The sequence below is a fragment of the Ambystoma mexicanum genome, chromosome 6q, assembly GCF_040938575.1.
Source record: "Ambystoma mexicanum isolate Mex_15411 chromosome 6q, UKY_AmexF1_1, whole genome shotgun sequence".
Taxonomy (NCBI): Eukaryota; Metazoa; Chordata; class Amphibia; order Caudata; family Ambystomatidae; genus Ambystoma; species Ambystoma mexicanum.
The window spans coordinates 1,410,039,104-1,410,063,939 of NC_090937.1; the positions used below are offsets into that span (position 1 = coordinate 1,410,039,104).

Sequence of the window (24,836 nt, forward strand, 5' to 3'; positions counted from 1 at the left end):
TCATTATAAGAGAATAGAGTAGAATAGCTAGCAATCTCAGCAGCTGCCTATTTCTACTGGTTTTCAGCCAACACAAACGTTTTAAAATAAAAGATGCAATCAGAAAGCAAATTAATCATAGGACATCTTCAAATGTTTTGTGGATGCCAACACAGCTCTCTAGTGATCCTATAGCATGAAGCAAAATCTTACAGTCATATGCATGTTAATTATCAAACAAGACTAAAAAGGTGCAAACATCACTTACAATAAAAACATCCTACAACAAACAAGACAAATTCATTCATTCATCTTCCATAATGCACTTAATATTGGAGATCGGTCTCCAGTGCTCCAGATAACATTTGGAAGTAGGAGTATTTTACTCCATATTTTTTTAAAGATGGGAGTTAAATTGATTTTTTAGGGATAAGAAATGTACATCAAGTTCCCAAAGGGAGTATGCGAGCATTTCACATGCAAGTAAAAATAGGTTTTACTGGAAAACAAGTGTTTTTAATAATTATTTCCTTGCATCTAGATATCCATGCACATTAAAAGATACATGTTTACTTGTTCAGATCTGGCAGTAATAGTTTCTTCCTGTAGTACCCTTTGCACTATTGGTCCAAACATATCCATGGAGCTGTGTGCTTGAAAGGAGGGGAACAAGGTTCTACTAGTTTGTTTGCTGTTTTTTGTTAGGAGTATTTTCACTCCCTTTTCTTTGGGAGTATTTGCCTATGTTTAGGAAGTAAAGGTGGCAGATGCACCCCTTATCTGTAGGGTTGCCAGTCTCTAAGCGCAGGACTGGGATTCAAGCCTGGTTGTTCTGCATGGTCTTGCTTCCGAGGCAAACATGTTGCGCCTGCCCGGGATAAGAACACAGTGGCAGATCTTAGAATACATCTGTGTGCAGAATAGTCATTAATCCCAGGAACATTAGCAGAGTACAGTCTGATTTGAAAGCCAAATTTGATTACATCATAGAACATTAATTCCAGGGAATACAAAATTGGTATGCAAGTTAATGTGTGTGAATGAGGAGAGAAATTAATTCTTGGGGTTCTGACTCCCTAGCTTCCAGGGTGCCATACCATTTCTTTGGCCTGGTTGTTTCGGCTTTTCCTTTGCAATCGTGGAATCTTTTTTGGAAATCCCCCATCAAGCACTGCAACTCTTTCTGGTGCCCTTGGTTTGACTAAAATGGCACCCGTTGACAAAGTTTTGTTTCTGGATGATTCACCTTGAAAGAATTGTATGGAGGAGGCTGAGGGCAAATCTGAATTATTTTGGCAAGACCACGAATGTAGTCACTTACCACATTACCAGACCAATGCACCCCAATGGTAGCCATTGGGGTAATAAATGCATTTTGGTCCTACTCTCAACCATTTCTTTGTCTATATGGACCACACGGTACAGCCAATATGGCAATTCTTTTGAAGTAGGCTCATTATTATTATTATTATCCTGAGCCCACAAAGTCACCCTCGGTATTAGTTTAAACTGGTGTAAATTTGGTTGAGACCTACAGACTTCCCAATCTACAATCAGTGGGTGACTGTTGGGCGATTTTTAGGGCCAGCATAATTGACTTTGTCAACATTTGTGCACCCACCTGTGTTGAGTTTCATGGACAGGCTTGGGGCAGCCCTTCAGTGAATATATTGTCAGTGTAATACCCTGGGCAAAGGTGAGCAGGTGCTGAGGAGCCTGGGTTGGCCATACTGCTTCCTCTGTTATTTTGTCCATCTCTGATAGTGAAATATGATCCTGGGCTGTTCATTAGTTTCCTTTCCTGCTACCTGGTTGGCTGCACTGGCTGATGCTTTGTGGGACATCTTCCTGGTTTGTAGTGCTGCCTGTTAGGCAGACACCTGTGCAGTTCCCTTAGGGACCACTGCAAAAGATTTAAGACTACAGGTGTTAGCAGTAAACCCACTTGGTAGCAGTCTGTACCACCCAGATTTACCTGGTAGCTGTGGCTGAGCAGTCAGACTTCCCTCAAGAAGAGTTAGGCAGTATGCAAAGTATACTCAATAGGCACTCAGATACAATAATACAAGCAAACACTGACCAGAGCTTTGGTATCAAAGTATATAATTATTTATTTATAAACACACAGTTGAAACACTCCAGCACTCTTATTGTAAAATATTCTAAACACAGTTACTATTATGATATATAAACCCCTTTTTCCCTTTTTAGAAAATCACAGTAAGACACCACTTATTTTCATACAGAGGTGAGCGCTTAACTAGATTGCACTATACTAAGGTTGTGAAAAAGGGAGGGAAAAAGACAGAATATGCAGGATTACACCACTCTACGATTCAGGAACACTATTAGCAAGGCAGAGAGCAAAAAGTCACTGGTGAGCCAAAGTCCAAAGGCTGGGCCCACTCTTAGAGAGAGCAGAGCACAAATGCGCTCAAGATCACACAGTTACACTAGGCTTAGAAAGTCTTGCAGAGGGTTCAGAGAAGAGTTTAGAGAGGCTTAGAAAAGTTTAGCCAGGGTGTCCCAGGCTAACCCAGGTTCGAAAGCCAGGGGCTAAATCTACCCCGTACAGTCGGTTGCAAGGGAAGCCAGGCGGGACACGGTACCTTAAGTGGGAAGGATCCTCCAGCGGTGGCAGTTGTTCCTGGTAGTGGTTGCAAGTTGCGGCGTCGTCCAGGGGAAGAGAAGATCTCGACTTGGAGGAAAGATGAAGGTCGTTGCACTACCAGGGAAGAAACCAGCCGCGGAGTTTTCCGGTAAAAGGTGGTACCTTTATCTCGCGGTCGTGGTAAAACGTGGTATCCCGGTTGCCGGGGTGCTTAGCACGGGCAAGGCAGCCACGAGATACGTCGGGAAAGCGAAAAGACGGTGAAACTGGTTATCCCCACCAGTCAAAGGAAGACGACTCTCCGGCGGGAGATCTCTTCTGTCGTTAGGAAAAGTGGTGAGACGATCCAGCAAGGCTCCACCGGTCGTGGTGTCGTGGCAGGTCGGCTCAGCTTCTCCCTCGTCGGATTCTTAGGTCCTGTGGCGACTTCTGAAGTTCCAGTCCCCAAAGCCCTGCTTTTATGCAGCAAACCCCCATTCACTCAGCCTAGCTGTCACTCAAACATGCTAAGTGGTGAGCCGGCCGGCTCACCACTTGGGCCAATCAGGACGGAGTGCGACTTGAGTTGCCTAGGCAACTCAGTCCAGGGTGCCTAAATTCCCCTACACCCCTCCTAAGTACCCCAGACATAGTGGCACCACTTTGGAGGCCTTTTGTGGAGAAGCCTGCCAAAAAGTGGAACAAAGGGTTCGACTTGGGTTGGAGTCACAGAAGAGAACACAAACGCCATTTTAGAATCAAGTTTTGGCAAAAAATACCAACCGGAGAATTAATATTAATTAAATAAACCGGCGGCATGTTCAAGGCTACCTTAAATAATTAAATAAAGATAGTAGCCTAAAACAATGGGAAATCCCATAGGAAAATATTCGCGGTTGAATATAAAAAGTAGTATCCACTGCCACCAGCCAAAACTCGATCAGGGGGGACGGAGACGTGCCCCCTCGACTAACAGACCCTGGGGCAATCGAATTGCCCCAGCCAGTAACGTCCACAATATGATGGTTTGTACTGGTTCTGTTCAGAATTTAAGACTAGTAAAGTCAATGGTGACTTTACATGCTCTGGGAGACAGTAGTCAGTCCCAGGGTATGGGGTCTATACTGGGGGGTCACTATGACACCCTTGTGTTACTGCTGTGTAACACACATCACAAAAACACATGAAACCCTATGGAGTAAAAGACCCCATAGCCCATTAAACACATCTAGATTCAAAGAAACACACTCAAATCATGTCCAAGAGTGAGGGTAAAAGAGTCTCACTCTTGGCAGGAGAAAAAAATAAACCCCAAAAATCCAAAGCAAAGCTGCTGGGGGACTCACTAGGTTAGGAAATTCAGCCTAAACAGAGAATTCTCCCCAACACTGCCCCCCTGGCAAATCCTTCCGATTTCAAGTGCATGAAAGCTGGGAGTCTTCCGGTACGCTCCACCTCAACTCCGTTTTTGGGGTGTCTCGAGTTTCCTCCTGTCATTGTCCCCATCATGCAGATTTTCAAAACCTTTGAGCACTTTCCGTTTTTTCAGAGGTTGGGCAAGACCACAAAAAAAGTGTTTTGCTTCTCTTCGTTGGGTGGCAAACCAATTATCAATATTGGATCTTTCTATGACCTCCCTTCTTTGTATCCAGGAATACATCACTACTTATCTCTGTATATGCATAAAGCTCAACCCAGCGTGACAATATGTTCCCTGCTCCCCAGAGGCTCCCCAACATAGCCTTTCCTATTTGTTAACATCTTGGACAGTCTACAGGGAGTGTGGAGCGAATTACCCCGTATGTTGAAGTTCAATGCAGTGCATCTTTATACTGGTTGGAAAAAAACATTTTAAATGTGCTCACACAAGACCCAACTGTATTCAGAGGAAACAAATCCACTTTCCATCTTCTCCTAGCATTCACAATCATTTGGATTTGGTTATGACAGACACTGTGTAGTACCGATATCAAACCACTTCTATTTTGTAAGTCCTATCTGCCCAATTTTTCAAAGACTGTCAGTTTCCTGGAGGTTTTGGTTATTTCTTCTCTTTTTCAAATGAAGAAACCCTTTCATTTGAAGATACAGTAATTCTGACAATTTGTCTAGACCCAATTCCTGCCACAGTTGATGTAAATCTATACATTTATCACAGCCACATTCTTTCAATCCCCACTTCAAACCAACCTTGAAATCTGAATGAATTATTTACGTCAGCTACAAAGGGGTGGCCGGGGCTGGCACAAAGAGTGGCGAAACACCCTTCATGATTTTGCCTTCTCTTTCAGGATGGGATGGCGTGACTGCTTTCAGGATGGCCTCTTAGACCCCCACAACCATCCCCCAATTGTTAGAGGTTCACCTGGTATTCCTTAACCCCCCGCCCAAAGTTTGTTTTCCATGCTTCCTAGGATATTCAAGCATTACTCAATTGGGCTGGCATAATACCCTCCATATCTGCAAATATCCCCAGCCCCCATGAAGCTGGTAAAACTAGGTTTTTTTTTATCATGCCATAAAATATATAGGACATGCAGTTTCGTTTTTTTTCACAAATTAAGGATCATTATTTGTATGCGGTGAAAACAAATGAAATCCTTGGAGGATAATAGTGGTGATCAGTGAAAGAAGGTTAGGTTTGCATTGGCCCCTAGTGACATCAGCACAGATTTTTTACATATTGATTTTATAGCTGGGTATCACATCCATACTTCCCCAGCTCCTTCATCAGAACAGCAAAGGAGCTCTTTGGATCAGTTAGATGCACTTAATCATCATCCACCAATAGGTCTAATTTACTTAAGCCCATTCTGATCTAATACTCTGTCTCCTCTCACCATTTGTAATCACTTCTAATGGCTCCAGTTCTGTGGCAAATAAAGGTGGGTATTAGGGGCAGCTCTATAGGCATAGGCATAACAGACAGCACTATGCTGGACCAAATCATTCCTAGCAGACAGAACAGAAACCGTATGGATAAAACCTTTCAAATCCACTCCAGGAGTTAACGACTGTGGAGTGCCACAAGGATCCTCACCATCTCCACTATATTTCAACATCTATCGTATCGGACTCCGGTCATCAGAATCTTCAAAAAATACAACATTACATGTTACAACTACGCAGATGACACTCAGATCATCTACAAAATCAAAGACACCGATGCCGACCACTCAACCATAACCGACTGTCTAAAAGAAGTCTTCAACTGGATGGATACCAACAACCTGAAAATCAACCCAGGAAAGACAGAAATCATGATCGTATCCAAAGACCAAGAGAACGAAACCACCATCCCATGGCCCACAGAAATGGGAAACGCATCAACACCATCGAAGGTAGTAAAAAATCTGGGAGTCCTAATGGACAACACCCTAACCCTGGAACCACAAATAAATGCAACAGTGAAGAAATGCTTTTTCCTCCTCCAGACGGCAAGAAGAATTCTACCTTTCCTCTCCTTCACGCACAAAACACTCACTTTCGTCGCCCTAATCATGTCAAAAATCGACTATGCAAACAGCCTCTACCTTGGAATACCAGAATACCTCCTGAAGAAACTGCAAACTGCAACGGATCCAAAATGCAGCAGCAAGACTACTCCTCAAACTATCCAGAAGAGACCACATCACTATAGCCCTAAAAACACTACACTGGCTCCCAGTAAAACATTGCATCACCTTCAAAACAATGTGCATAACGCACAGGGCAAACAGCGGACAAGGAGCAGAATTCCTACTAAAGAAAATAACAGTCTACAAACCAAAGACACCCCTCCGATCAAGCAACGAAATCCTCTGGAACTCAAACCATAACTTAAGAAAAAACTTGGAGGCGCCTCCTTCTACCACTTAGCTGAAAAAACCTGGAACATCATCCCAAAAGAAATAAGAAACACTGAAGATCACCTAAAATTCAGGAAATCACTAAAAACCTGGCTCTTCAACACCACAGACTAAATCTGGAAACCAAAACCGGAAAAAGGATGACTAAACCGGAAAGGAGACGGACATCCCTGACCCGAAAGGTTAACTCCCACGGCATCTGGACGGGTGACACCGATAGACTGGAACACAGGGGGCACGCACGGAGACTGAGTCAACTACCCCAGACAATCCCACCAACACTTTGCCCGCCCTTAGTTACCGCCAGGTACCACAGTGGTATGGAATTGTCGAGATATTGGCAATCACCACACTACCTGAGAGGTTGACATTGGCAGGTGCACTGGCCACAGGAGTATGAAGGGAGGATAAGGGGAGCTATGAGAGAGCATGTTAGAGGTAGGGGCCAGGGGAGTAAGGAACCTTTTATGCCAGTCGGACCCAGATCAGGACAGAGCTGCATCAGGGGAGACCACGCAAGCCAAGCGCCTCAATTCGGGATAGACACACAAACTAACCAACCCTACTAACAATTTCCCTTTCTGCATACACCTCTCAAACTCCAAACCAAACACAACCAAACCTACAGCACAACAAACCACACAAACTTCACTACACTGCAACAACAAAACACACAGTCTTGCACAACAGTACACAATGACTACCAGCCAGCCAACTGACCCACCGGGTTGAGGCTGCCAACAGCACATCACTGCTCTCTTGCACTTTTCCTGCTTCCTCCCACTAACTCAACCTCCCCTTCCTTTCAGAACCGCCAGAGTGCCAGGGGACCACTCCGTGGTGATAGTGCGCGGTACAAAAGTCCTTTAACAGTAACATGTATATGGGACACAAAACCACCCAATTTACCCTTACTACTGCCCTCTTGCTAAGGGCAAAAAGCTATTCAAATCGGCTGTATACAAAATTAAATAAAGGGAGCTAGAACACATCCTTGCTGAATACCTCAATATGTACAGCATGAGGCAGCATTGAGTAGGCTGCTGGTCACGTGACCAGTCCCTGCCACTCAGTTGCTCCGCCCACCACTTATTTAATCAGTTCTCTTTAGGCATCCTCATCACCAGCGTCCTCAGAAAGGACATGCAAAGACAAGGACCTCACCTGTTTGTGCTTGTTTGGGCCTGATAGGGCCAAGATCCTGACCCACTATCATGCGTTTCATCTACAAAGTAATTGCTACTGCTACTCAGCAAAAGATATTACCATGCGTCTCCCCCCTCCACAGCCTACCCCCCCTCTCACTAGGGTTCGAATGGCCAAGTGCAATGGGCAGTCCTGGCAAGCTACCCTAGCAGACCTCATCAATATTACCCTTTCCCCATCCAACATCCACAGACCAATGCGCACACGCTCTCATGTTGTTCAATGCTCACTCAGCAGTTGCTCACACTTAAAATATCGCTGACCTCATGTCGTAGAACATCTTTGATGCCCTGTTCATCAATGAAACATGGTTTACCCCTTACTCCCCACATGTTTTTGACATCCTCCTACCCCAAGGCTACTACATCCAACATGCCGCTTCTGTTATGAGGCTTCTTTGGGCTTAGAGACATTATCCTGATCCCATGCAGCATAGGTGCACCGTTTAAAGGTTGAACAACCCATTGTTTTTGAGCAATTGACTTAAGTGGTCAATGAAGTATTAGCCTGGTTTCTTTTCTTTTTTTCAACAAGACTTTTTATGTGGTTTTATCATTAAACATGTATTTCGGCAAACAGTGTTCCGATCATAATGAGATAAAGAGAAGAGAAGAAAAATGAAAAAGAAAGAAAAACAGTGTCAAAATCAAATAGTAAACATAACCATGTGAGGTTGATGGGGAGCCGGAGGGAGACCAATGAGGAGGGGGGAAGTCTCAGGGCATGGAGAGTCATAGTAGGGACTGCTGCTGAAGACAGGCTCCAAGACCTGTAGAGAGCCTGGTTTCTTTTGTTTCACTTTACATCCAACATGCTGACCGGCCAGGAAAGGTAGGAGGCTGAGTGGCAATCATCCACAGGAGTGATTGGCCATGTCCATCATCCCCGTCTTCCAGAATAAGCTCATTTGAATCACTCGCCTGCTGGTTCCCTCTATCGTGCAAGGAATCCATCATCGTCCACCTCATCTACAGACCACCTCACAGGAGTGACTCTTTCATTGCAGATAACTTAGCACATTCAACTCATGTCTTTCTCATTGATTTTAACGTCCTAGAGTCAAAGGCCGACACAACCAGACTAGGTGCATGCTTTTGGTACTGACCGTGTCCATGTGCTCTCCCCCACACAGAACAAAGGCAACACCCTAGACTTAGTCTTCACATCATCCCCTTGCATCATCTGTGCAGACCCTATGCCACTTGACTGGTCGGACCACGCTGCCATCCCATTATCAGTCATCCACTTGACTATGGCTAACAAAGGTCAGACTAAACGCCCCCTCACTCAACGCCGCTCATTCAAAACCTTCCCAGTCAATGAGCTAGAAGCAAACTTTGCAGACTTCACCACAGGGAATGCCTCAGGCAGCCTGGAATTATTCAGCAATTTAGCTATAAAACTGGTGGACACCCTAGCCCCTCTAAAATCCAGCCGGGCTAAGACCAAACCATCCGCCCCATGGTACATCCCCGAGCTAGCCTCCAACAAACACTCAGAGCCCTAGAGAAACAGTGGTGCAAAAATTACAAACCTCAAATCCCTGCACGCAAACCATAGGATTCCTATTACTGAGGCAAAGCTGCTTACTACTCGACCACTATTGAGGCAGCCTCCAACAGGAGCAAAGCCCTCTCGAGTTTCCCAGGCCCCCCCCCCTGTTTTGCATACCAAGTAACTTTAGGTCTCACCCCAAGTTACCAAGGGACACCAGACGTGGACCCCTTGCTCACTGCTCTTAACGAGACACAGCTTCACCTCACTGATACCCAACAAGGTTGAAACACGTGTATGGGGTTGCTGTGGTACTCTTGTTCAGAGGAGAATTGCCTAGCATTTCGGTGCTGGACTGCCCCTGGGCAGGACAAAGACTGATACGTGGGGACATTTCTTCTCTGTGAAAAGAACAGTGAGCTAAAAACTTGGTTGAGACTCTCCCAGGGGCCATCCACCCAACAACAAGTAAATGGGCTGTGTTCGTGCTGGTAGAGAGTTTCCCAGACCCTCCCCTGTTTTGCATCCCTCTTTAGTAAAGCATTGTACCAGCCCCTCACCTACCGAGGTACCAGCAACTCAGGAAAAATGAAGCAACACATTTTTTATTGAAAAAACCCCAGAAAATCAGATGCCATCGAATCAACCTCTCACAGCATTAGCATCCCCTGCACACTGGCGCACACACTGCCCTTCTGTACCAAATTCTCTCCTCGCTTTCCCTCAGATCTCCCAAAAATGACTGCCTCCTTCAAACCTACTTCTTAGTCTTTTTAAAATATAATTTTTATTGGCATTTTTAGGTTATTACAACAAACTTATCGTTTCAATTCGATTCCATTCCCATGAAGAACATTCTAACAGTAAGCCTCCCCACATCCCCCCCACCCCCAATGGCCAGTGAACAGGTATCTATTTCAAATTTGTCTTGCAGGCTCGCATTTTCAAGTTTGGACTGTCGAATAGTCTGGTGCATACAATCTTGGGCCCAATTTAGTGGCGGCCCATGAAGGGGCACGTGCCTTGTTCAATTGGTACCTATGATGACCCCAAGCTCATCCTGCCCTGGAACTTGGACAAGTCGGCGGGTCAAAGGTTCACCCCTCAGGCCGGACGCTCATATTTTTCAAAGAAGGGGAGCCAGAGTTCCTCAATGTTAGTTCTGGATTCATCCAGGACATGGGTTAGAAACTCCATGTCGTATATCGCCCGATCCTTTGTAACCCATTCCTTCTCCTCAGGCATGTGCGGGTTCTTCCATTTCTGGGCCAGGCAGCTCCTGGCTGCCACCAGCATAACCTATTGCATGTGACCCTGGGTGTCGTCCTGATCCTCGATGCCAAAGAGAAGCAACCAGGGGCACAGGGGTCTACTGACTCCATCCAACCCCCTGATCAAGGACAGGACCTTTCCCCAATATGACTGCACCCTTGGACAAGACCACCACATGTGCATATAGTCCCCTTTTGCCTTTCGGCATTTCCAACAGTGAGGGTCGTAGCCCGGGCTCATTCTGGCTATCGACTGCGGAGGGTAGTGCTATCTGTGTAGGACCTTTATAGCTTGGTGTCTATACTGGGGGGAGGTCGTGGAGCGGTGGGCCCGGATGAACATCTTTGTCCACCTCTTGTCATCTATTGCCATACCCAGGTCTTTTTCCCCATTGTGTCCGTGCCGTTGGGGGGTCCCTTGGTATTGAGAACAAGAGGAGCCTGTACAAGCGGGATATGACCCCCTTGGAACCTCGAGTGGAGATGATCATTTTCTTGAAGTCCGTGAGGTCCCTCCTGAGGGTGTCCCCCCATGAGGGTTCAGAGAGAACCCCCATCAGTTGAAGGTAGCGGAAAGAAGATAGCTTACCCAGCCCCAGAGCCTCCTCAAGATCTAGAAGGGGCATAAAGGACCCCCCCCCACCAACAGGTGGCAGGCCCTAACGAGGCCCGCCTCGTACCACTTCTGGTAGGCGGCGGGCTCCGCCACTTTAGCCAGGAACGGCGGAGCCCGAATACAACTCAGTGGGGAGGGCCAGGTTGTGAGCCATCTGTAGTAGCTCCCTTCCTTCCAGACGGACCATAGAACTCCCAGCACCGGGTGGTCCAGAACCCGCCTGGGGATACGTGATCTCAACCCATAACCACTCGTCGAGCGTGACCGGGGCAAGTAGCCTATTATCCAGGGCCACCCACTGCTTTTCTGACCCAGGGTTGAAATGATCGACCAGAATCCTCAACTGGGAAGCCCTGTAGTACGTTTCAAAATCTGGAAATCCCACCCCTCCGTCTTACTTGGATCTCATTAGGACATCATAGGAAATCATAGGAAATCCTGTGTTTCTTTCCCGTCCAGAGGAACCTGAGCAGGGTGTGCTTCATTGAATGTAGGAATGTGTTAGGGACCTGAGTGAGAAGCATCTGGAAGAGAAACAGAAATTTAGGAAGTACCACCATTTTGATCAGGTTGAGTCATGCCATCCATGAGAACCCCGAGACCGCCCACCTCTCTATATCTCTCTTGACCTCTGTCCACAATGGGGTGAAGTTGCTCGGGAAGAGGTCAGTCGGGTTAGGTGTGATTTGGATTCCCAGGTGTCGGAACCCCTCTTTCTGCAACTGGAAGGGGAGATCCTCCACGTACTTCATCTCGGTTTCCGGCAGTCAACCCCCTATGAATGCCACCGATTTGCCTAGGTTAACCTTATACCCCGAGAGGTCCCCATAACACTCCAAGGCCTGCAACACGTGGGGGATCGTTTGTGACTGTTTAGTGACAGAGGAGAGCATCGTCGGCGAACAAGCTGATCTTACAATGGGAGCTGCCCATCCGAACTCCAGTGATAGCCTCATTTTTGCGCACCGAGATCGCCCAGGGTTCCATGACGAGGGCGTATATCAAGGAGGATAGTAGGAAGCCCTGTCTTGTTCCTCGCCCAGGGGGAAGGTCTCCGATTCCATCCCATTGGAGACCACCCCGGCCGTGGGGGTGGAGTATAGTGCTGCCATCCATCTCAACCACCTCTGGCCCATCCCTATTGCCGAGAGAACCTCCCCCATGAAAGCCCAGCTCACCCTATCGAAGGCCTTCTATGCGTCAAGGGACAGCAGTAGGGCCCCCTTGAATGTAGCACATGGAGGATTTTGTGCATGCTGTCCGAGGCTTGTCTGTTTAGTATGAAGCCCGTCTGGTCTGGGTGAACCAGGCGGGGCAGACATCTCTCCAGGCGAGTGGCCAGGATCCTGGTAAAGATTTTGGCGTCGAGGTTCAAGAGGGAGATGGGTCTATAGGAACCACACTCCGTCAGATCCTTTCCTGGCTTGGGTATTACCGTGATGAGGGCCTGTAGAAATGTGGGGGGGATCGTCTCTCTATTTCGGATTTGGTTAAACAGTTTGGCCAAGGGCTCCATCAATGCGAGTCCGAATTGTTTGTAGAAATCAGCCGTGTACCCATCTCCCCCCGGGGCCTTCCCTACTTTCAGTCTCTTGATGGCTGCCTCCACCTCCTCCACAGCTATGTCTCCCTCAAGATCTTGCAATTCGGCCTCTGTTAAACAGGGTAGCTGGTGTTCCTCCAGGAATGCCCGGATCTCCCCCAATGATTACCCCCCCTGTTTTGCGTACAGGTCCCTATAGAAGTCTGCAAATGAGCCCATCTCTGCCTTTTTGTTGAGCACCTTACCCTCCCTGTCCTTAATAGGCCCAACCCTCATCTCCAGTCTACAAACCCTGGCTGTACGTGCCAATAATGTCCCCACCCTGTCTCCTTTTTCGCAGTACCTTTGTCGTGTATATTTCAGTTTCTTGACCTCCCCTATGAGGACCGTATGTAGGGCCTGGCTCTTCTCTCGCATTTCCGATAGGAGGGACTCCCTGTCAGCCACCTCCTGTGTAAGCCTGCCTCTCAGACTCTTAAAGGCATGGTCTAGTAAAAATTGTTATTGTCCCTACGGGTCGGCCATGTTTTTTTAAGCCTAAGTGGCTCGATTTTAGAAAACTTTCCTATGGACCTTACCCGAGTTTTCGTCCATTAAACGCACGCAAAAACAGGCACCAGGGAGCCGCCATTTTGTGATAATCCTATCACTTGCCGCATCGCCCTGGCTGACCTGCTTCTGCGGCACTAAATCAATTCCCCCGCCCCTGAGACTGTCATCAGCAGACTCGTACCGCCCATTTCCCAACGCCAAAGCACGTCTTGCGTCAGCATTCGCTGCGCTTCAGCTAATGACGTGTCGCCATGGAAATGGCAGGACGCCCCTTTCCTCAATAAGTATAAACAGACCGTTTCACAACACACAGCAGCAGATTTTCGATTCCATTCCTCTCTCTGTGTTACTGTTAGTATTCTGTGACTCGTTTCTGTGCTCTGGTCAGCTACCTTCGCCGCTTGTAGCCCGTGTGAACACCTGTACCATCTCGGTAAATTATTTTACTTTGTTTACCACACAATGGCTACAATAATGCCCTACATGTACGAGCCCGAGTATACCGAGGAGGAACTACTGGAAAGGGAAGCACGCGAAAACGATGGGGATTCGGACGGCAGTTGGCAGGACGAATCAACAGATGAAGAGCCTGGGCCTAGTCGCATGGACGGCGTCTCCACCTGGTGCACATGCAATCGGTGCGAGCTAATGCCAACCGAGGAGGAGAACTGCTGCTGCCGAGAAAACTCGGGATGCCTGGCCTACATTTCGGAAGGCGAGCCACGACCGCAATGCAGACTGAGCTGCCAGACTTCAGGGCAGCCTGCCTCACACGGGCCGTGTTGAGAATAATGATGTTGCTTATGCACAAACTTTGCGCAACTGTTCGTCCTCGTAATCCGGGTAACGACTCTGCTTGTCATGCCACTCCTATTTCATGGTCTTCTACTATATCCAAAATTATATATTCATATCTAAGTAACGCATGAAAGTCGTTCAATAGTGTGCATTGTCTAGATAGCATTTGTCCGTGCAGAATGCCATTAGTTACAAGAATTGTCATTGACAACAAACGTTTAATTAAACTTATCTTGGTCATTTAAAAACAGTTTGTTTCATTCCTTTTCACAGGTGGTAAAGGCTGGTGGCCTATCGTTCCTTTACATGGTGGCTCCCCGGGAGGCTTGGACACCGCGTTCGAAGAGTGATGCCCGCCTGTGCCGTTCGTGCCATAAGAGAAACGTTCCCGAGTGACAGCGGTCAGTACAGGGGATTTTCTCTCGCTGTGCTGCAACCTGACCTGTATAATCTTTAAAGTCTTGTATTTTTGTGTCATGAGAATAAGTGTTACGCTCACCTGGTGTCCACGGGGGCGTTGATCTGGACCGGCCTGATGTTACTTCTTCCAGTGATACTCGGAGCGCCAAGATGACGGAGTGGACCGGGCCACCCAGCTTGGTCTGTGTGGCTCGTATGAATACTCTTCTGTAATGCAGAAAGGGGAATTAACCACCTGTGAGGTTTAAGCTTAATCCCACCTTCTCGCCATGAATTACTTTGGGACTCCTTTAGATTCTCACCTGATAATCTGGAAAGATGAACTCTCCATCCTGCTTCAAGTGCAGGGGCGCGTAGATGACCAGTTGCCTCACTGGTGTGGGAAGTTGGCGAGTTGCAGACAGAGTTGACTCCGTAGAGGTAATAGTTATAAGAGTTCAAAACGTCTGGAATTCACTCTGTCCAATTCCCCTAGGTTGCCCTTATGGATCTGGAAAAAGTTCACGTGGCAACCAGAGATGCGCAGGTAAGTGTTTATAAAAGCTGCTCGGAATAAAGAGGGAAGCTTGCTCTAATCTGTGGTCTTTTTCCTTTTCAGGCATCCATTCGGAGGAAGATCCGTGGATTGAAGCGTTTACCGCAACCGGTTACGTCTGTAGTGGAATGTTTCCCCATAGGGGCCGGGGTGCGGCGGATATGCGGAAAAGGTCGCGCCGACCCGAGATTAGGTGAGTATCCCCGGTGATCTCAAGTAAGTCTTAATATTTACCTTTGTTGTCTTAGATAACTCTCTGTTGCTCACCTTATTGTTATTATGTCCATAGGTGATGAAGAGCGGCCGCGGACTGAAGATGAGCGTGATGGAATGTTGAAAATGGCAACAGGTGAGTTCAGCGCTGTGTTGCAGGAGGCGCGGCAAGAGCGACTAATGGATTCTTTCTTCCAGGTCCAAGTCGGGAAGATGCAGGATTCAGGTGAGTATGAATAAACTCTTGCTCTAACCTTTCCTTCTGTTTTCCTTGCAGGGTTCAGGAGCTCCGGAGTGTAGACGGGCGTGGCAGAAGACTGGAAGCTGCTGCAGGCACGGTGAGCGTTACGCTGCTACTGCAGAATAACGCGAAGCACGTGTGGCTGTCCGGGCGTGGCTTAAATAGCTTTGGAAGAAGTCCCAGGTAAGTATTCTTCCACTGCCCCACCCAGGTAAGAAAATAGTCCCTGCATTAAAATAGTCCCTCCTAAGCCTCATTTGGCTTAGGTCTTCATGCAGCATGGTCTGCATCAGGTGAGTAAGCAGCATGGTCTGCTTTAGGTAAGTTATCATAAATGAACCTGGCGCCTATGGCGCCAGGACTGACTTTGTTCTTATAAGCCTGGCGCCAAAGGCGCCAGGACTGCACCCAAACAGCCCCTAACTGGGGCTTTTGGGCATGCTCCAAATGGCGTGATGCCTGCTTCCGGGGCTGCTTGGCCTGGTCTCGTTTCCCAGGGGCAGGCATCATGACAATAAGATACAAAATAAAACACCACATATATTTTAACAACGGTTGTTTCGATTTTTTAAATGAATCAAGTGTGTCTCCATTCAAGGATGGACGTCAGGCATCTACGAATGGGTGAAGGTCTGGTCGTTATGAAGCAGGGTGGTCACTATCTATCTAAGCTAACATAACATATTCTCGATAATGCATGCACTAAATAACACTTGGTCAAAGTCTTTCAGTAGGTTATGTCTTTATAAAAGTCACACATATCTATACTAACAATTACCATTGGATTATACAGGCCTTAGGGTCTTGACCACTATAATACACCGGTTGAAGTGTGGGTCTGTGCTCACAAGAATCTCCGGTATGTGGCATTTGTTATTGATAAGCAACGATATACTATCAAAGGTGGTTCGCACCCGGGGATGAGCGCTGGCCCCCTGATGGGCGATTCCCTCCCCTGTTTGTAGTGGGTTTCTTGGAGGAAAAAGCACCATTAGTTGTTGTTTGCGGAACATGCTACTGGTCAATGACCTCTTGTTTTGAGTGTTGAGACCCTTGACATTGAGTGTGCCTATCTTGCCTTCAACCATTTTCGTCTAGGGAGTCCATCTTGTTAGGGAGAATTCTCTGTTAAGGCTAATTTCCCAAACCTAGTGAGTCCCCCAGCAGCTTTGCTGGATTTTTGGGGTTTATTTTTTTCTCCTGCTGAGAGTGAGACTCTTTCTCCCACTCTTAGACATGATTTGAGATATCCTTTGACTTTGTAATGTGTTTTATGGGCTATGGGGTCTTTTACTCCATAGGGTTTCATGTATTTTTGGTAAGTGTGTTACACAGCACCCTCAGTGCAGTAACACAGGGGTGTCATACTGACCCCCAAACAGACTCCATACCCTGGGACTGACTACTGTCTCCCAGGGCATGTAAAGTCACCATTGACTATACTAGTCTTAAATTGTGAACAGAACCAGTACAAACCATCATATTGTGGAAGTACTGGTAGGGGTAATTAGATTGCCCCTGGGTCTGTTTTTCGAGGGGGGCACTGTGCAGTCCCCCCTCGTCGAGTTTCTGGCTGGTGGCAGTGGTTACCCCACGAAATATTCCACCGGAATATTTCCTATGGGATTTTCCCATTCATTTTAAAAGCACCACTTTTTTGGTGCAATGTTAAAGATACCGCTGGGTTATTTATTTAATAATTATTCCCCGGTTGGGTCTTTTTTGCCAGGACTCAGTTTTAAAATGGCGTTTGTGTTCACCTCTGTATCTCCAACCCAAGTCGAGCCCTTTGTTCCACTTTTTGGCAGGCTTCTCCACAGAAGCCTCCAAAAGTGGTGCCACTCTGAGTCTACAGGATGTGTGGGAGGGGGGGGGTTTAGGCACCCTGGACTGAGTTGCCTCAGCAACTCAAGTCGCACTCTTGTGTGATTGGCCCAGTGGTGAGCCGCCCGGCTCACCACTTAGCACGTTTGAGTGACAGCTAGGACTGATGAATAGGGGTTTTCTGCATAAAAGCAAGGCTTTGGTGAATGGAACTTCAGAAGTCGCCACAGGACCAAAGAATCCGAAGAGGGAGAAGCTGAGCCGACCTGCAACGACGACACCACCGGTGGAGCCCTGCTGAACCATCTCACCACTTCCCAACGACAGAGAAGATCTTCATCCCGGAGAGTCTTCTTCCTCTGAACTGGTGGGGATAACATGTTCGCCCTCTTTTCACCTTCCTGGATTGTCTTGTGGTCGAATCGCCAGTGCCAAGCACCCCGGCGGCCGGATAGCCACGCTTCACCACTACCACGAATAAGGGTAGTACCTTTTTAACCGGGAAACTCAGCGGCTGGTTTCTTCCCTGGCAGTGCAACAACCTCCAGCTTTCCTCCACGTCGAGAACTTCCCTTCCCCTGGAGGAAGCACCGACCTGCACCCGCTGCCAGGAACAACTGCCCCCGCTGGAGCTTTCTCACCATTTCAGGTACTGAGTCCCGCCTGGTCTCCCTTGCAACAGACTGTTCAAGGTGTCCCGTAAATCCTTGACTTTCTATCCTGGGTTGACTTGGGACCTGCTAACTAACTTTTTCTGAACTGATCCAACCCTTTTCAAACTATCTGCAACGACTCTTTAAAGTACTATTCAACTGTGTGATCTTGGGCACATTCCGCCTTGCTCTCTCCAAGAGTGGGTCTGGCCTATGACTTTCTTGCTCCTCAGTAGACTGACTTGCTCTGGTTCTCTTAAAGTGTTGGTATTGTGTATTTTCCTAATCCTGCCTTTTTCCCCTCCCTTTTTACTTAACTTATTGGAGTGCCATCTTAGGTTAAGCGCTCACCTCTGTCTGAAAATAAGTGGTGTTTTTAACTAAGACTTGTTCAATAAGAAATCAGGGATGTGTATATATATATTAATAGTGACTGTGTTTGAACTTGCTTGCCATATTAATGTTAGTGTATTTTACAAAGTGTGTTTTTAAATAAATAATTATATACTTTTATACCCAAGCTCTGGTCAGTGTTTGCTTGTGCTATTGTATTTTGGTACCTATCTTGTATACTCTATATACTGCCTAGCTCTTCTTTAGAGAAGTCTGGCTGCTCAGCCACAGCTACCAGGTAAATCTGGGTGGTACAGACTGCTACCAATTGGGTTTACTGCCAACACCTGTAGTCTTAAGCCTTTTGCAGTGGTCCCTAAGGGAACTGCATAGGTTTCTGCCTAACACATCTCTATCTGCACCTTAATGTAATGCTGATGTGCGGCCTGCTGTAAAATAGAAGATTCTCATTCATGTGGCTAGTCCCTCCCCCCACAGACCCCTCTAGGTGATACCGTTTTGGCCTTTGTAGATGTCGTTCGCCTCCCTCCTCCCTGTCCTCACCCCCCCCCTCCCCTCCATCGTGAGGCGTTCGTCTATGTCGCCCGATTTCCTACAGGGACGATCAACGAACCACCAAGGACTCTACCCCAGCCCCGGGTAGTATAAGCATGTGAATATCCCATTCCCTTCTTTTCAATGTATACGTGTTAATGATATCTTATTATTCCAGGAGACATGGTTAGCTAACTCTATCGAGATAGAGGGCTTCACAGTGCAAAACCTCATGGCCTCTCAAAAAGCCAAAGGAAGACCAGCAGGAGGAATGTTAATAGCAACCAAAAATTCCGCCATTAAAAATGTGGTCACGCTATGTAATAACCCAGTGGGCATTCAGGCCAGTAAAGCAGAGATAAGACAGAACGATGGCCAGGCCAGGCCAATCTCATTTTGGTAAACATCTATTGGAACCCAGCCATTTCCAAACTCCGAGATTTCATAGAAATTCTAAATGAACTCTTCTCTAGGGTCAAGATGAATCACATAGGAGCACAGATTGTTGTAGCAGGGGAGCTGAACACAGATCTCATTAGTGTAGGAAATAGGAAAAACAGTTTACCTAAACACAGTACCACACAGAAAGGTAAACAATGGTGGGACTTCTTCCAATCATGGGATCTCGACATGATATCTATAGACGATAGCAGTACGGACAACCCCGGACCAACATGGCGGCAGGGAAGGTTGCAATCAATCATAGACTACATTTTCGCCTCATCATCACTTACCCTGCACCAACATCATCTCACCTTAGATTGGGAAGGGGGAAGTGATCACGCGAGGATGGAACTCTACTTTCCTGAAATTCAGTGTTCTGCAAACCCACGCATCAGACAGGACCTGGAGGGCTCTAAAGGGAAATTGAAAGTACTCAAGTACAAACATGGGGGGGGCGAAATTTGAATGATCAGCTAGCAATAATTCATCCCTCAATAGTGGCCGAAAAGTGTCATCCAGAAAAATTCGGAAAGTTCATATGGTCCACTTACCGACCAAGTGAAGTACAAATAGTGGGGAAACAGACACATCTCCATCACTTCGACGAGGAAACTTTCAAAAGAAAAAGAAGTCTGCGACAAACACTGCGAAGTATAAGACAGACCAGAGCAGAAGATCCTTTAGGCTGTATTCAAAAACTTAAAAAAACTAAACAAATTTATAGAAACTGGTCTAAGAATCACAAACATTTAAAAATTCAAGAGGATGGGGAGAAAATGCTTTCGCTTCTCAGTACAAATAATTGCAGAAACTTTTGGGCAGCTCTAAATCAACTTGAAACTGGCCAAAACAGTGCTCTTTGCAACTTAGTGTCGGAACACAAGTGGGTAGAACATCTGGCCAAGAACCTCGATGCAACAGGCTCAAGAGACATTAACATCAGCAACATCATCTGGTCTCTGGATTTTACCGAAGATGACATTGAAGAACTTATAACATCATCCTCTACCTCGAAAGCCGCAGGTTCGAACGGCCTCACATATCAGGTGTTAAAAAATCAGCCAAAACTTTGGTCAAAACTGCTATTCCATCTCTTTCAAGGAATATTGAGGGAAAAAACTTTTCCACCATCGTGGAAGAATGCACTGATGATTCCATTCTTCAAAGGGGGTGATAGGCTAAGTCCAACATGCTATCGACCCATAGCCCTCTTGGACATTGACAGCAAAATATTCATGAGAATATTAATGAGGGAACTTTCTCTTTGGGTGGACTCAAATGAGATTCTCCCCCCGCACCAAACAGGTTTCAGGAAGGGTCTTTCTACCAGCCTTAATGGCCTTACACTGAACCTGCTGAGCGAAAGCTCGAATGAGAAAGAAGGCTCGCCGCTGTATGGGGCATGGGTAGACCTGTCCAAGGCATTTGACCTGGTGGACAGATCACTCCTCTGGCAGAAACTGAACAAACGGGGAATTCCAGCCCCCCTGCTGGCTATGCTCGTCGAACTACATAAAAATACTACGATCAGAGTGAGGCTGGATGACGCCGGCAACCTTTCAGAAGCAATCCAGGTCCTTAAAGGGGTTTGACAAGGATGCTTGGGTGCACCACTGCTTTTCAATCTTTTTCTATCAGACATAGGAGACTTTCTGGCCTCGGCGTCGCTTATCTGTCCCAGGATTAACAGCAGAAGACTTCACTGGCTGGCCTATGCGGATGATCTTGTTCTTTTGGATGGATCAGCATTAGGACTGCAACATCTTTTATCCAAACTCGATGAATATGCCAAGTTAAATGGCTTAACAATCAACCCACTAAAATCCAAGGTCCTGATTTTCAAACATCCAAGAAAAAAGGTAACATCAAGGATCTGGGTGTTGGACAACGATGAAATTCCCCGAGTAGATGAGCTCATATACCTGGGATACGAAGTCTTAGCCCATCCAACTGTAAATAAGGTGAATTCATCCATTCTCAACAAGACCTCGAAAATCATTGCGCAAATGAAAAACTTAAACGGAAAATTCTGTAAATTTTCATTGTTACCACTCAAGAAATTCTATGTAGGCAAAGTAGTTCCTGTCCTCCTCTACGGATTGGAGGCAAAACCTTTGCTGTGGAACTATGATTGGAACAAAATTGAGGGCCTCATTTGGAAATCATCCATTTGGCTACCAATGTGCACATCGTCAGTCAGTCTGAGGTTCGAACTAGGCTTGACCTCATTGAGCTGCTATGCAGAGTGGAAACTTCTCTCACTCTACCGTAATATAATCACAGCCAGTAAGGCCACTCTCTTTTTCGACATAAACCAACATCTAAAGAAAGCAAAATCAAATCAGCTATCGAGCCTAGAAGAGAAGATCGGACAGATTCTGCATAAGCTTGATTTAACAACAGAAATCCTTCTACAAAACCCCTTGAAAGTAAAAAAAAATCTAAAAATGGCTGACTGGATCGACACAATCACAAGAGTTAGAAACCTAAAATCACCGAACTCCTTCCTGATAGTAGACAGGAAACTTGGTACCATGCCACGTTACCTGGAAAAATTCCCAGATCGCGAGATAAGGAACAGCTTTCTCAGACTACGTCTGAATTTAGCCTACACAGGAGAAATATTGGCTCAAAGAAACCAGAGAGAGAAGGCAATAAAATTCTGCGAAATCTGCCAAACTTCGAACCTCCAAACCTTGAAACATCTACTGTTGGAGTGCGAAGGCACATGGGCCATAAGAGTGTCTTTTCTGAGGAGATTCGTCAGCAGAGAAGAGAGCCTAATTCAAGATGCATTCTGGAACAGACTGATCTCCGGCCAGGAAATCATGCTCACTGCAGCGATAGTAAAAGTATCAGAGGAACTTACTATTCTAACAAAGTATCAAAAGATGACACAGCCTACTGAGCTTCCTGGCCGACTCTCACTGGCCTCTCAGTAATCTAGCTATTCCCTGGTTTCCGAGAACCGTTTGTAATTTTATCTAAGGAAATGCACTATTCTTTTGTAAAGGTTTTCTTTTAAAACCAAAAACAAATAAATAAAAAAAAAAAATGTATACGTGTTAAACCTTTGAACAAATATGTGGGGCGTGACCATGCATCCAAGCCCCCCCCCCCCCCACCACCTCCCACTGTGTCCTCAGGCACGGACCCCCTGTGCAGGTCCATCGAACAAGGCAAACATTGTGAAAGAATAACCAGACCCAAGACCCTGCAGGCCCAACTTGACGCCAACGTGGCGCATCTCCGTATGAACCCCGGTGTCCGGCCCTACTGAGCCACTGACGTAACCCCCAGTGGCCTTAGTCACTGGGAAATCTCATGCTCATGTGATGAGGTGATATTGCTGTCACTTCAGATGGTCCTCAGAAGTCGATGGGTGCCTGGTTTTTTCGAACTTGCGAGCCCCCTTAACCTTGGACTTGCCACTGAGCTGTCCCAGTCTGTCAGGTCCCCGTGGGGGGTTCCTGGTTTCTCCTCCTCATCCACCAGAGTGACCGGCGCGGTCACCCACCAGGTCATTAGCGGCCCGTTGAATGTCCTCTTCAGTCACCAGATGGTGTCTTTCCCCCGACCACTCGAAAACCAAATAGAAGGGGTGCCTCCAGCTATACCTGACCCTCTTTCCCTGCAGCCATCTGGTAAGGCCGCCGCATTTCTTCCTCATTGCAAGGGTAAGGGCTGAGAGGTCTTGATAGATTGCCACCTTGGAGTCTCCATATTGAATATCGCCAAAGTTCCTCGTTTTTCTCCAGGTTCCTGGCTTTGTCCTTGTAGTAATACAGTCGGGCCAGCACCGACCGCGGACCCCTGCCCCCCTCCTCCAGCACGGTGCACCCTGTCAAGTTTAATCTCGGTCTCCGCCCCCATGACAATTCTTACGATATCGTGAACCTTGCCTTCCAGCCCCTGTGGGCTCTCCCCTTCCGATTCTACTAGGCCAAAAATGCGCAGATTGGTCCTCCTTTCCCCGTTTTCCATGTCATCCACTTTGACCCGTAATTCCTCCTCACAACGGTGCACTTCTTGAAACCTGGCCTCCATTTGAGTCTTCAGGAGCGCCGTAGAGAGCTGGTTGTTCTCGACTCCCTCCACACGGTCCTCCAGGGTGTTGACTTTGGTAGTAAGGTCAGCCAGCTTAGCTCCCATGACGGTCCGAATCCCACGAATCTTCTCCAGAATCATCTGGATGTTGTTTTGAATGGCTCCCAGGTCAGGGGGGCGGTATAGATGGGCTCCCGGTGGCCATTTTGTCCTCTCCGGGCACAAATTGGTACTTGGAAAGGGCCTCCTTCCAGCTTATGGGGTGTTGGTTGCGGCAGGGTGTGACACCTGTCCACTGTGTGACCTGCAGCCGCGGTAGGACTCGTTTAAGGGGAGGAACCAGAGTTATTTAAGGCAGGGAGGCACCCTCGGAATGACTGTCTATGGATGCGCAGGCCAAGTAACTCTAGGGCTTCAGCGCCAGTGGATGGGCAGATTTATCCCCCCCACGTGGTTAGGGAAACCACTAGGTGGCTGGCCGTGGTTGTTGGGGAGCAAATGTCCTCTGTGGTAGGGTGCGGGGGGGGGGGCCTTTGTCCAGGCGGCGCTCGTGGGGGGTAAGTCAAAAGGTCCTGGCCCAAGGGCCTCTCACCTGGAACGTGCCGTCTCCTATGCCCCCCAGTCGGATGTAATATGAGCACGCTCCTGCGACGGCCCAGACTGGGGAGCCCTTTGCCCAGGCGGCGCTCGTGGGGGCTAATTCAAAAGGTCCAGGCCCAGGGGCCCCTCACCTGGAGCGTGCCGTCTCCTATCCCCCCAGTCGCATTTAATATGGGCGCGCTCCCGCAACGGCCCAGACTGGGGAGCTCTCGTGTGGAGGCGGGCTGGTCCGTCCAACTCCGCTTGTGGACAGATTGCGCGTTGGGGTGCCTCGGTGCTTGCTGATGCGGTGAGGGGCCTTCAAGCACCGCCGTTAAGTGCCGGGCGCGCCATCGCGTCGGCCCCACACCGCTTTGCCGTGCCTGGGAGCGGTGAGCCAGAGGAGCAGCGAGGCCCACAGGGCGGCGGGCCAGGGGAGGGGGCGCCACGCTCCGGCCTGGCAGACCACTCCGATGAGCTCCCGCGGGCGGCACCCCGGACCTTCAGGCACTCCTCAGCGCGGCTCGGGCGCTCACAGTCCGGCGGGCAGAGCCTCCAAGGTCCTCAGTACACAGCTTCTCCTCGCTCCAGGCAGTTGCGCCTCGCGCAGGCGGCCGCGGTGTCTCCCCGTTCCAGCTCTCTGTTGCGGCCTTGGCGAGTGCCGCCTGCGAGTTACTCGGGGCCGCAGGGGGAGGGGCCGCGATGGCTCCCGGCAGTTGAACTCGGCTCAGGGGTGTCGTAGAGTCTCCTGGTTTGGACCCCCTGGGGGGCCACGGGTTCACACAGCCTTTTTCAAGGATCTTGTGAGGGATGGGCTCTTTCTTCCTTTTCAACTCCGCAGGTTTCCCGGGGCTGGGTACAGAGCTATCGGCTCAGGCGGCCATCTTGCCTGCGCCCCCTGGTGCCCTCCTGCTACTTCTTACTTTGACTATATAATTCCTGGCCTCCATCATTAAACAGTTGACGGCCTGGTGTTCAATGCGCTCCTCAGAACCATCAATGCCTCCCCCATAGAAGGATCATTCCCAGACACCCTCAAGACTGGTCTCATACGACCTCTTTTGAAAAGAAATTACCCTAGATCCAGATGACCTG

General features: G+C 47.9%; 1 protein-coding gene across 17 annotated transcripts in view; it reads right to left on the reverse strand.

The window, feature by feature from the left end:
• The window catches only part of LOC138516734 (alpha-adducin-like), a 1,748,171-nt gene that overhangs the window by 797,815 nt on the left and 925,520 nt on the right, over positions 1-24,836 (reverse strand). The window lies entirely within an intron of this gene.